General features: G+C 37.7%; 1 pseudogene; it reads right to left on the bottom strand.

The window, feature by feature from the left end:
- Positions 1-4,310: 4,310 nt before the first annotated feature.
- On the bottom strand, positions 4,311-4,382 carry LOC132051322 (small nucleolar RNA R71; annotated as a pseudogene).
- Between the last annotated feature and the right edge of the window lie 1,246 nt (positions 4,383-5,628).

The raw sequence follows: 5,628 nt of genomic DNA, 5'->3' as shown, positions 1-5,628 counted from the left end.
TAGTTTCTCAATGAAAGGTACAAAATACCCCTGAGCCCCTCAGGATCCAACTATCCAACTAAATAAAAAATCATGTTCCGGATTTAATGGAACTGTCCAAACTCGCAACAGCTTCGCTAACGCCAGATGTTGACTTTGGCCAACCATTTCCATTTTTTAACTTAAGGTTTCCAAAATTTACCATTTCTTCTCCGATACTCACTCGATTGCTGCAGAAATCGCGCCACCCATCCCTGTAAGTTAAAAATATCATATTAAAGCTACACGAAGGGACATTTAGAGAAAAGGGAATAAAAATTTTAAAATGACCTAACGGTCGTTACATTGTCGAGTGACAGGTTGGTGGGCATCAGACAATAAAAAAAAATTTAAGCAGGATTTAGTTTTTAATATATTTGACAGCAGCATAAAATTTCTACTAAATAAGGTTTCTGAAAAAATGGAAAAAATAAAAAATGTGTTTCTATGAAGCACTGCAACAGCTATAATCATACACTTATCACCATTTAATATTCAATAAATATTTGTATTTTAAAAATTAACCATTAACTAGATTGTTTTTTTACTCATGTTCAAATATTGTCGAAATTGATATTTCAAAATTCTTAGCCACTATAGTTAATTAAATTTTTACGCGTTCCTTTAATTAAAATGCTCACTTGTTATAATTTTTATTTTTGTACATCCATAATTTTTTTTTTTAAAAAAAGATTGTATTATTGTTATTTTTTACTTTGTTGATGACTAAAATTAGTAAGCAATCACATTGTTGTTACTCTATGATCATCTTTTATGGATATTACTTAAAATTTTCAACTAAATTATTCTCCTGCCAACCAACGTTTGACTCAAAAAAATTGGTCACCATAAAATCGGAGCCATAAACTTCACATATTTTAGTCTAACTTGGAATCTAGTCTGTCCTCATTTGATTTCATGCCAAAATTACTAATGGTGACAACTAATATTCTCTAATTCAAGCTATTCAAAAATTTCCAGAATCTAAATTTCCCATATAAATAGGAGCCCATCCTAGGGAAAAGAACACATCACAACAACAAAGCCATTGATCCCGTATCCAAACAAACAAATTTCTCTTACTTTTCCTCCTCTTTAGCCATGATTTGAAAGAAAGTGATGCTTGCTGTGATTGAAAGCATCACTGAGAGGAAAGCCTCATACAAGGAAAGACAGAAAGAGTTCTTGAAAAAGGCTCAAGAACTCAGCACCCTTTGTGATGTTGATATTGCTAACGCCATTTATAGTGCTTATTACAATGAACCTGAGGGGTTTCTAAATCATGGTGCTGTTATCAATAGCTTTACAAAGTTTAGGGAGTTGGAGGAATAAAAAAACATGGTGACACTAGAAGATTTCACTAAGCAGAGGATTAAGAAGTTGGAGGAACAACTGCAGACGGCAAGGACGGAGAATAGGGTGAAGGAGTTAACAAACAATATGCATGAAGTACAATAACTCCTTTCACCCTATTTTCCTTCCTTACCTTCAGCAGTTGTTCCTCCAACTTCTTAATCCTCTGCTTGGTGAACTCTTCTAGTGTCACCATGTTTTTTGATCGCTTCAACTCCGAAGCACCCTAAGCTTTGTAAAGGAATTGATAAAAACACCATGATTTGGAAACACCTCAGGTTCATTGTGGTAAGCACTATAAACCATGGTAGGAATATCAACATCACAAAGGGTGCTGAGTTCTTGAGTCTTTTTCAAGAACTCTTTCTGTCTTTTCTAGTATGAGGCTTTCCTCTCAGTGATACTTTTAATCAATGCTTAAGTCATCGAAGAACCCTTAAAGTTGTCCACAGAATTCACTTGGACACCTCAACCCAGACTTGTACCTATTGAAGTGTCCGTCTATTGTCTGTTTTTTTTTTCCTCAAAGCCTATTGTTTCATTCACTTATTAAATCTATGTTCAATATTTGTTTATTGTTTACTAGACACTCCAATATTTATTCTTCCTTTATTACTATTTTTTTTTGTTAGTGTGGTTTCCCAAAATGATCTTTTTGCTTAAAAAAGTCTAAAAATAGTATATATATATATCGGTTAAATTTTAGTTACGAATTTTCTATTGTACACTAATAATAATGCATCGATCTAAAATTGATAATGAATTAAAACAATAAAGAAGATTTATTACCCTCTTAGCTTTATTTATGTAACAAGTGCAAGTGGTCTGTTTTAAGTTAATTGTTGATGTTAGGCGTATTTATACGCTTATCCACCGTATATTACCCATATTTACCTTGCTCAGAGGACGAATTAAACTAAATACACCTAACTAATCATTATTATTGCATTACAAGCTAATATGTATGTGTTTGATGGAATCAGGCAATTTTGGAGAAAATGTGTGATGATTCGGACGAAAATGGAAACTGCACACAAAATTGTCTATGTGTCAAAGAGAAGAGCCACCTCGCCGAGCTCAGCCCAAAGTGAGGCACAAGCATGCCCTGGAACTCGCTCAGTGATGGGGGGTGATAGAAATGCAAGAGATTGAAGAGAATTTGGCTAAGTGTAAAACTGACTAGTGACCTCGCCGAGCGTGGCTCAAAGCGAGGCACAGTCAAGTTTTGAGGCTAGCTCAGCGAGTAGGGGGTACTAAAATGCAAAAGTCATGGATTTTTCTAAGTGTAAAATGGAGCATTGGCCTTGCCGAACGTGGCTCAAAGCGAGGCCATGGAAAGTTTTAGGGGTCGCTGAGCGATCTACATAAAGAATGCACTCATGCCAATTTTTAGACCCGTTTTTTATGGGCTTCGTAGGGTTATTTCTCAACACTATAAACAGGACCCTTGGTCATTTTTGAAGGGGTATCACGTATTATTTCGCAGAGAGCAAGGAGTAAGGCTTATTATCGTAGGGTTTGACCTTTTACCTTCACTGATTCATCTTTTCTTTATTCGAACATGAAATTCCATTATTGTAATATGAATATGAGCAAATTAAACTCTTGCTTGGGGGTTTGCAGGCCAAAGTATGATTGTTATCGTATGAACTTGAGTTGATGTTTATTATATTTATTAGATGAGTTATTTACTTAATCTTGTGCACGACTATTTTACTGCTTCGCGACCAGTAGGATGTATATTTGATTCTTAGATTGAACTCGAGAGAGGAATACTAAGATAGAACAAAGATTAAGTAGAGTAGGATCTTATAGAGATATACCTAGTTCGCCCTACTTGGTTGATATACAGGAATTATAAATGCATTTGTATGAATGTTCATGACCATAGAGATATAGGCAAAGTAATACGAATAGGTGACTAGAGAACTCGAGAGATTCGTAGTCATAATATTAACCCTGTCAATCAATAACTCGATAAAGAATAAAAGCCAATAAAAGTGAATGCGTAACATGAATACGATTGTGCTGTAACCCTGAGATACTCAACCCTCTGTGATAAACTCAATTATTAACAACGTTCGTTACAAAATTGTCCACATAAATAGTTATTTATTACTCTTTGCATTAGTTCTAAACACAACAACCATTCTCTTATTTACTTGCATAATTAGTAGCAGTAGTGAATTCTCGTTAAACCGTTGGTCATAAGTCTCTGTAGATAGGATATCTGACTTTTACAAGTCACTATATTACTTGGCGACCTCGTATTGCGTGTGCATTAGGGAGAAACAAGTTTTTGGCGCCGTTGTCGGGAACTTACAAATCAACCGTTTTACCAGAATAAGCTATTTCTGCTTAGTTATCCAAGTATCAACGTCTTGATCTTAGCTACTATTTGATTGCAGGTGCTCTAATCAAATGCGAAGGACTGCGAGTCAAAACAATCTTGAGGAATTCGATCCGGAGCCTGAATGTATTTTCAACAGGCGCAAGAGAGATTTGAACTTATTGCAAAATCCGTAGGCTTTAGTTGAATTACTTGTGGTCATGGCCAATAATAATCCACCAGTGTGGCAGATGTCACTTCAAGCATTGTCAAGGCCACCATCGAAGGGCACTTTGAGCTGAAGCATCCTATGATTCAGCAACTTCACTCTAGCGGGCAGTTTACGAGAATGTCATACGAGGATCCTCTGCGTCACATCCATACTTTTCTGTGACGTTGATACTTTTGCTACTAGTAGGGTCACTAAAGAGTTTGTCCGGCTGACATTGTTCCCCTTTTCTCTGTTAGGGAATGCAAGCAACTAGTTATTAGCAGAGCCCGCCAATTCTATCACTACATAGGATGATTTGGCTACAAAATTCTTAACAAGGTTTTTCCACCAAAGAAAGACAGGCTAACTCGAGCGAGATCGTGTCATTCGAGCGAGAAAAAATGGAGAAAATTTGTATCAAGCATGAGAGAGGTTCAAGGGTCTTTTCAGAGATTGTCCTCACCACCATTTGATGAATGAAGTTCTGGCACACACATTTATTGAGAGTCTAGATGCCCAACACAAGTCATCACTAGACACTGCTGCAGGAGGGCAAGATCTTGATCTTAGCTATGAAGAATTGTTCACATTATTGAACAGGTTTACCCAGAGCACTCCAGATTGGAAAGATGACACAACTAGCAGTTCAGCTAAGAAAATAAATGGCGTTCTTGAAGTGGAAAATTTTACGGCACTATCAGCACAGATTGATGCCATGCGCACTAAAATAAAGAAGTTAATCGCGCTGCTCAAGCTCAGCCATAGGTGCAAGCAGTGCAACAAGACAACATTTTTTTGTGAAGTCTGTGGAGAAGGTCACACGAGCGATATGTGTCCTGCAAATCCAACATCCATATACTTTGTGGGTAACACAGGAAGGGGGCAAGGTAATAATAATCAGTATGCTAATACGTACAACTCTAACTGGAGAAATCATCCAAACTTCGGTTGGGGAGGTAACTAGGCCAATCAGAAACAGAATTATAAACCACCACAAGTACCTCAGGCTCCAGCACCTGTTACTCAAGCTCCCGCAAATAGTATGGAAGAGATGATGAAAAAAATGATGGGTGATATGCAAAAAATGATGGCAAACTAGTAAAAGTTGATAGCAGATAATCAAAACCGTGACTTGGCGGTGAGAAACTTAGAGAGACAGATGGCTTAGATAGCTGGTGCCGTAACACCGGAACACGGGGGAACGGCAGACACTCAACTACAAATCCGAAACCACAGGCCGGCAGTCTCTCGAAATGGAAGGCAACTAGAGGAATTGGTCCCGAAGAAAGTGATTTCGGCAGAAGCAGTTGCTGAAGATGAGCCACCGGTTGTAACGCTGCCACCGCCAATGGTTGCCAAACCACCACCTCCATACCGCAGGTTGGAAAAACAGAAGGAAAAGGCCACATACAAAAAGTTTCTTGATTTACTGAAGCAGGTATATGTGGATGTTCCTTTAGTGGACATGCTGCAAGGGATCCCGAAATATGCTAAGTACATCAAGGACATCGTGGCAAACAAGACCGTTTCACAGAGTATGCTACAGTTGCACTTATGAGGAATGCACTTCCCGTATTCAAAACAAATTTCCTACAAAGTTAAAGGATCCAAGCAGTTTCACTATCGAAGTCACTATTGGAAAGGAAGTCATTGCATGTGCACTATGTGATCTGGGGGCTAGTATCAACTTGATGCTATCGTCTATGTTCAGAAAACT

Source organism: Lycium ferocissimum, chromosome 3 (genome assembly GCF_029784015.1).
Source record: "Lycium ferocissimum isolate CSIRO_LF1 chromosome 3, AGI_CSIRO_Lferr_CH_V1, whole genome shotgun sequence".
In the NCBI taxonomy this organism is placed as follows: Eukaryota; Viridiplantae; Streptophyta; class Magnoliopsida; order Solanales; family Solanaceae; genus Lycium; species Lycium ferocissimum.
This window is presented reverse-complemented; position numbering and strand designations above follow the sequence as displayed.